Below are 8,281 nucleotides of genomic sequence, written 5' to 3'. Positions count from 1 at the left end.
GTGATGGCTTTTCTTCACTGCCTATGTCAGTTTTCTCATCTGAAGTCAATGGGATCAGTGGCATTGAAATTACTGAGTATATTGTTTCAGCTCTGGTTTTAAAATTAAAACTTTGATAATTAAACCCTTTTTCTTTCAAAATACAGTTTTTTCCAAAGTTTGACTTTTATTGATGCTATTTTTGGTTAACATCACAATTTAGATGATTTTTCTTAGAAATCAGTGACTTTTTTGTTATTGAGTTCCTTTCTAATAGTTTTAGCGATGCAAGAGAAACCTTCTGTGTTGTGGGACTGAAGAAGCAGGCTCCGTTCACAACACAGCAGTCTGTTAGCGAATGGTAAATATGACCTATGGCTGTTAGAGTCTAAATGGATTTTTTCCCTTGCTCTATTTTCAAGATGCGACAAAATTACTAGGTAGCCTATGTATCCAAAGTCAGAAATACACTGGGAGCTGAATACTGTCAACAATACCAGAGAAGCCTGATTTTAGCTCCATTGCAACACAGCAGAGTTCTGTTTTCATGGTGCATTAATTCAACACCTGCAGGCGCTCTCTTTCCTTGCTGAAATTACAGGCTGTCTAGCGAGTAGTTAAGGCTTTGGACTGGAGTGTGGAGTAAAGTCATGCGGTCTTTATTGATTCGCACAGGGCCAGATCCTAATAGTGTGATGTAAGTTACAGATTCTCCCTCATGTTGCCTAAAATGGAGACAAAGGATGAAACATAGCTGAGATGTTTTACTGACATGTCCAGTTTTTAGAGTTCTTCACCTTTAGCCAGTCACCTTTAAAATAGTAGTTTCTTTAAATTCAAAATCATGGTGCTAGAAAGTGATCAGTATTCAAATCTGTTTATTTACTTATCGGTTGAAAGTAAAATTTAAAAGCCACCTCAGCCTCTCAGAAGAGATTTTGAAGCACAGGACCACATCGATCAGAGAAAAGCCAAACCAAAAAGCTTTGCTTTTGTTGTGTGCATTAATACATTAAATTAGAAGCATTAGAGAAGCTTAATTTAATTTGAAAGTAGGCAGTTGACAGCATTGTTTGACTGTTGGACTATTGAACCACTCTGGTTCCTGTGCTGGTAGGAGGGGCTGGAAGTAGCAGAGAGGCTGGAGGGGAGGCTATGAATAAAAAAGACATTTATTTCAGTCTCTTGAGTAAATGTTTAACAGTCATAATGAGACTGCTGTGGGGCATGTTAATATGCTCCAATAGGCAATGTGTTATCGTTGTTTCTTTGGTTTCCCTAACATGGCAGTTGCGTTATAAGGTCTATGCCCTGCAGAGTAGAAAATGGGGATGTTTCTGAACTTAGCAGAGAGCAAGAGCTGCTGCCTCATACCAACGGGGGGATCCCGCTCCTCTCCCGCGTCTGGAGCAGTGCTGCTGCAGGGTTCCTGAAGTGCCTCGTACTGCACCGAGTTATGTCTCTTGACTGGTTCATCACCTTCAGGCAGACAGTAGCTCTCAAGGCACCATGCCTCACCAGAGCTTTGAAATGAGAGCTGCTGCATCACCAGCAGCGGCTGCTTGGTGGTAGCCGGTCTCTGTGGTGGAAGATCACGCCAAATTCCTGCTGGTGTTCACAGTGAGCCAGTTACCTAAAAGTCTTGATGCAGTTCAGTTTATCAATGGAGGTATGCATATAGCTGCACATACTGTTCCACTCTGAGTGTTGAACAACTTGCATAGACTTAATGGGGACTAGTCGTATGTTGTAAATTTAGGACATAAAAAACCAGACTAAAAGAGCGCTGAATGGGGTCGTACCACATGGCTCTCTAGCTCGCTGTCCTGTCCCTGATGGCCGTCAAAAGGACATGTTTAGGAAAGAATATAAAACCAGGGTGCATGATACATGATACTTCCCTGGGTACTCTCCCTGCTTCCAATCATTTGCAGCTCAAAGACTGCCTGACCTGGAGATGTTTCTCTGAATTTATAGCCTGAAAGTATTTCTGATCTGTGAACTTGCCCTGCCTCTCCTTGAATCCATATAAGCTTTTAGCATCTGCAACATCCTGTGGCATGGAGTTCATCAAATGCACCTGCTTTTCTGAGGTCACCGCCTCAGAGGTCAGGCTGACTCCTTGTGTCAACAGGATTCAGTCCCCCATTGCCATCGCAGCAGGATTGGGCTCCAAAACCAGCACTTCTTCAGTACCCTCTCTCTGTACCTGTTAATACACATTAATATTGATTAATGCACTCGCCACATATGGTGTAGGCACTTGTGTTACTCCCCATCCACCCGGGATACACATTAATCAACAGTACATCATGGTATAGTATGTCATGTCTCATTGCTTAAACATTTTCCTACTCCCTTATGTTTTTAAATTGAAGAAAACTAAGTGCTCAGACAGAAGTAATAGATCAGTATAACTGGATTTGTCTTAATACACCCCAGATGAATTTGCCCAGAAGAGTTTCATGGAAAATCTTTTTTGGCATACAAAATCTTCCTGAGGAGTTATATCACTGAGGATTGTTTCTGCAACTGCAGTAAAAACCAAAAAGGCCCTTTGTTCTGTTCCTGTGTCTCCCACAAGATAAAGATATTCTTTCTCTCGCTTCCCTCCACCATTAAAAAAAAAAAAAAATAATTACTGGCTTCAGAAAGACAGCATTTCAGCTTCCCAAACTTTTAGTTTCCTAAACAGTGCCCTGTTAATAGGTTATGGTCTAAGTACAGCTCTGCTGTAGTTTAGTTCAGTTGAGCCCCATGATAGTGGCACTCAGTTTCCCCAATGTTAGTCACCAGAAGTCAGCTGCCTGGTCTGAGCGACCAGCTCTGTCATGGACACAGAGGGATGGGTGCCTCCTGAGAAAGATTTATTCTACCCTGTGGTAGGTGTTTAAAATCAGCCTCCAGAGAGGTCTTTCCTGCTCTATTGATTAGAGGTTATTGATTCATTGCAAACTAGCTTAGACTACACATTTCCTCTGGGAAAGCTTAGACCCTGGGACCTGGAGCTTACAGAAAAAAGCAGCATGATGGAGAATTATCTCAGCTGTATTTGCTATAACAGGCTTCAAATATATAAAAATTCATATTCAGTAAACATAAAAAATGGAAAAAACCCAAGTTTTCATAGAAGCGTAATGCACAGAATAAACAAAAGGGCTCATGGGGCAAACAGCAGGTCCCTCCAGTGTGAACAGTTACTGATGTGAATTACTCTGTTATAGGCCATATGACTAATTTGTATGTCTAACTGATCACTAAATCAATATTGTTGCTGATCTTAAAGTGAGGAGCTACTCACTGAGAGCAGGAAGTGGTGGAAACTATCCTGTAATCAATATATTTACTTGGTGTGCCAGTGACAATAACGAAAGAGCAAAAGAGCTAAAGACAATCACCAGAGGTTTTGCGCTTTCTTCTGTGCTGTCTGACCTTCCTGTAGGGTACATAAAGTTTCTTTTACATTTGTTTCTGAGATTATGGACACAACTGTGTCTTTTATTACTTGAGAAATTTCTGAGCTCATACACAGCCTAGTAATTACATGCTATATTTTAATGCGCGTACACAAAATGACCAGGTTATTGTTGCTCATGCAGTCATTACCATAGCATTTTAACACTTCTGAATGCAAGTTCCATGGTCCATTAACATAGTTTTTGAAAATTTTTTTCAAGTTCTGTCAAATAAGCTAGCAGCTTCCTTGTTGTTTTTATCTTCTAGAGGTGTGAAGACCATTATCAATATCCCTTGCACATTATTGGTACTATATGAATACCAGGTAGAAACTGTGATGTTCTTACACTGACTGCGTATCAGCTACTGTGGAATAATGGATACAGTCAGACCTTGTGAGCATTGCAAATGTAGCTTGTGATGCGAAGAGTAAGTCCAGAATAACTTTGGTGCAAGAAGCATTTTGATGCATAATTGAGAGCTTTTTTATGGAATGATACTTTCCAGAGTATTTATGCAGTGCCTTACATCTTTAAGCAACTGTATAAACAATAAATAATCCTCCTCATCAGTGTCACTACATCCTATTGAATAAGTCCCCAGGGCACTATAAATAAAGGTTATCTTGCAGCCATCAATAACAAACAGAAGAAGAAGGATTTCCTCACTGACTTTTATGAAGTTTTCAGTAGTGTTTTGATTTGATTCAGCATTTCTGATAGTGGTGTAGTGTTTGCCTGCCTGCCTGAGATGTTCAAAGGCAAGCAAGTTTGTTAGATTTACAAATCCCACAAGCCTCTGAAGGACTTCTGGAGCTTGCTGGGCTGTTTGGTAACTTCACTGCAAACCACTGCTCTCCAGGGTACTTTTGAAACTGTACTTGTGTTGAAACCTGTGTCAGGACTGTCCCTAGGCATGCCTATGGGATGAAAACTGGCCAGCCTCCTCTTGCACTAACCAAAGATTACCCGCTCGGGTTCAGGGCAGCTTGTGTGGCTTTTAGCCACTGCAGAGTATTAGCATAAATTTGTATCTGGCTACCCTTACCTTCTAGACACCCAATGTCAAAAAAGTATACAAACCCTCATCAATGTATAATACATATAACTCCAAATGTTAAACTCATTACAAGGTCCCCATGAGGTAAGAAACTACTATAATCATAATTTTACAGGTGAGAAACTGAGACTCAGGGGCAAGATTGTTAAAGATACTTTCGTATCTTTTTGATATACGTAGAATGGGGGTCTCTGAATGCTAGTGAAACTCTTAGCATAAGAGATGTACTTAATTTCACTTGAAGGAGCATGTTGGACAATGTCAGGGAATGACCCCTCCTTGCTAGATATGTGAGATCAACTTTATTATCCCTTTCTTGCCTTCAGTTTAAGTCAATTGGAAGGAAGGGGGGGAAACTTGTTCAGTGAAAAAATAAATGTTAATTGTAAATCTGTTATTATTATTCTTAACTTACTTTTTTCTTTGGTCTGCAGATGCCTTCTTGCATTTACCAGTGAAAGAGCTGAGAACCAGCCATCTTCTGTGAGCACCTTCTGGCTTCATGGCAGGGGGGTGATACAGGAGGTGAGTGCAGTTTTCAAGAATGAATAAGAACCTCTGGGTTCAAGTCACATGGACCCCCCAGGTGCCTAAATCACTTTGGAAACGGGACTTGGGGTATGAAAATCAACTGAAATGGGTGAGGCTTTGCTGCCTCAGGCCTCTTTCAGAGTTTGCCACTTCTGTGACAGTGGTTAGTGAATTGCGTGTTAAACAACTCTGAACTGCCTTAGTTTTCAGACCTGTATATTCAAATGAGCTAAACTTAGTTATTTGCTTTGACAAGCCACAGGAGCTTTTCAGTGGCAATCCTGGCAATGGCCGTAGCAGCCGTAGCAAGAAGGGTTATAATCTACCTCTGCGCATAGCACCACTGGCTCCTAAACTGGTTTCCAGTTACTTTGCAGATCAATCCTTCCGAAAAAGCCTGAGTCTTGTGCATTTGTTTTAAATGTTGAAATTTGACATTTAAGAGTGTAAGGGCAGATAGGCAGTGCCTCCTCTGTTCACTGAGAATGGAAGTTCAAGGTGCATGGTGCAGAGACCCATGCTAGCAGGATAAGACTCAAAACAGAGCTGACCCATTTGGAAAAATTAGTTTGGCATCAGCTAATGAGCGGTGCTGACATTTTGAGATCATCAGTTTACGTGCAACAGGGAGCTGCACTTAATGTGATCAAGACAGAGTAATTTGGGCCAAATGTGCACTCGCTTTTGAGCACATCTGGTAAGGCAGAGTAACACCCACTGAACCAACCTGCACAACAGATCCTCTCTACATCCATGGGTACTCCTGTTCCCATGGAACAGGTTATGCAGATTATGTGACAGTACAGGGTTTTGGTGTCACACATAGGTGCTGGGATGGTTCCTCCTGGTGACCACCCTCTCTTATCCCTCTCCGTGCTCCAGCTGAGCTGCAGCCAGTCAGCAAGAACTCTCCACCCTTTTTCCTTTTCCCACCTCTCTGCCCAGGAAAAGAGAGTCTTTCTTACCCCTGGTACTATATAGGAAAAGAGGCCTGCCTTTCATGCCTCTTCAGTAAGTAAATACAGAGGACCGGAATTCAAAATTTCTAGAAGACCAAGTAATTTCTGAGTCAGATTTGCAAATATTTTTTACCTGTCCTGATTTCCTTATTTATTCCTATGGTTCATTCACTCACTGGTAATGAAGCCCCTCATTACATTGGATGTAAATTGTGGTTTGGCTTTTTAGCACCATGCATGCTGGTGGTTTCTGTGAAAGGCTTTTCCTGGTCCTACCTGAGCAGTGGCTTTGAGGCGCCATGGTTGAATCTCCAACTCCTGCCCAGCGGCATGCTTTGAGCAGTGCTTTGCCATTCCTGTCACTTGGACACGGTACTTGTTCTGTTTCCTCTTTATTTGTATATTCCTTGTGATGGAATATTTTGTTTCCCAGCTGTGGTATGTGCAAGAGAAACTCAAAGCTCAACCAAAGGAGAAAATTGAAAAAACACTCAATGATATCAATCAGAGAAGACATGAGTAACCTGAAGAAGAGGTGGGTTGTAGATTTCCACATTCAGAGAACACTGCTTGCCTTGTACCTTTCAAACTTGTTAGTGCAGCTGCTGATCCAAGCAGTATTTCTGGCAATTCTCATTAGGGCTCTCCTGCCGAAACTCAATGGACTGCCTATATCATACAGCACAAGGACTAAACCCACTTTTGCACTGCATATGTTAAAAATGTGACTGAAATGCTACCCATTCATAAGAGAGCAAAGGAATCAACAAAATAGCCTGTGCAGGACCTAGTCTGATATGAACTCCTTCCATGACCTTTATATGATGAAAATCTGATACTTCTGAGAGAAATAACCCAAAATGTTTCATAAACATTTTTAGGTGTTAATATAAGAGGCATAAATTTTCAAGGGCTCCAAATGTCAGGCAGTCCCGTTGCCTTTTACTGCCTCTGAAGGAGAATTTTATAGTAGGCTTTTACTTCTAAATTGATAATATTTTTAAAGAGAAAACAAAGCAAAACATGACCAGAAGCACTAGGTCTAGAAATGTTCTGATTTGTTGCAACAGCAAAGACCTCCTATGCTTTAGCAGAGGTCCATGTTGGGCTGTTATGCTCTATGCTTTTGTCATGCATTGTCTCTCTCTGTTTAAATTAAATCCCTAAGCTACTGTTGGGTCGATTTCTGGTAAAGCAAAAGTGGCATAAAGCCAGTTTTTCTTGGTTGAGAAAATACGTTGCCTCTGTGATAGTGTCTTTTAAAAAAAGACACTATCAGTAAAGTGATCAGTAAAGTAAGAAATATTAAGTAGACCCAATAGTCACACCAGAGAGTCTATCCATATATAAGAAACCTGCCTGCTTCCCATAACACCACCATAATAGACTGTGGATATTTTTTGGTATTAATTTTATGGTAGCATGAGCTCTGCTCTCTATATACAATATAGCACTCTTTGTGCAGACAAAGTGGAAATGACATTTATCCAAATACACTGGCTCAATGAGCCTTGGTTTTGATGACCTTATGCCTTTTTGGTCTTCTGGTTTAACTGTGGTACTTTTATTGTTGGCTTTGAAGCAGTTAAATGTAGTCTGAAAGCCTTTTCTTATTTCCTGCTTCTTTTTTTTTCTTCCTCTTTTTTTCTTCTCATTGTAGAAAAAATACTGACTATGTCAAGGACAAACACTTAGGTTATGGATTTTTTTCTTTCCTATTACTACTTTTATTACAAAGCAGCCCTGAAGACCTTTTAATTCTCTTGATTGTTTAAAGAGGCTTCATGAAAACACGACATCTCAGATGTGGAGATAGGCATAATTGAGTGCAAAGTTCTGTTTGCCAGGACTCTACTACAGTAAGATCCTAAGGAATTCAACAAAATGGAAAGGGTCAGTAAGGGTTTAGTGGAATGTGATAGGAGGCCCCATACAAATATCCAGATGAAACTATAGCCAATTATTCTGTGCTGAATATTATGCCCTGATGAAAATAAAATACCTGAGTTTAATCTTTCATTCAGAGTGAAGATTTGTAGTATAATGATCTGATTTAGCTGAAAAAAGGAATAAATAAGTAAGTCTGACAGCTGAGAACAGAAGGGGGATTAATCTCAAAAGTTGCTAGTCTTTGTTTCCCATCCTTTCATTATTGTGCAATCAGAGCGAAGAAAGAACTAGCTGCCCTGACACATCTCCAATTGCATTGCTCGGAGAAAGGGGGAGGCATGGTGGAGAGAGATTTTCCATTATATACAGACAGAGGAACTGACGAGAAAACAGAGAGAAACGGAGCC

Source organism: Aquila chrysaetos, chromosome 2 (genome assembly GCF_900496995.4).
Source record: "Aquila chrysaetos chrysaetos chromosome 2, bAquChr1.4, whole genome shotgun sequence".
Classification (NCBI taxonomy): Eukaryota; Metazoa; Chordata; class Aves; order Accipitriformes; family Accipitridae; genus Aquila; species Aquila chrysaetos.
The sequence above is the reverse complement of the archived record's forward strand: the minus strand, read 5'-3'. Positions refer to the sequence as shown.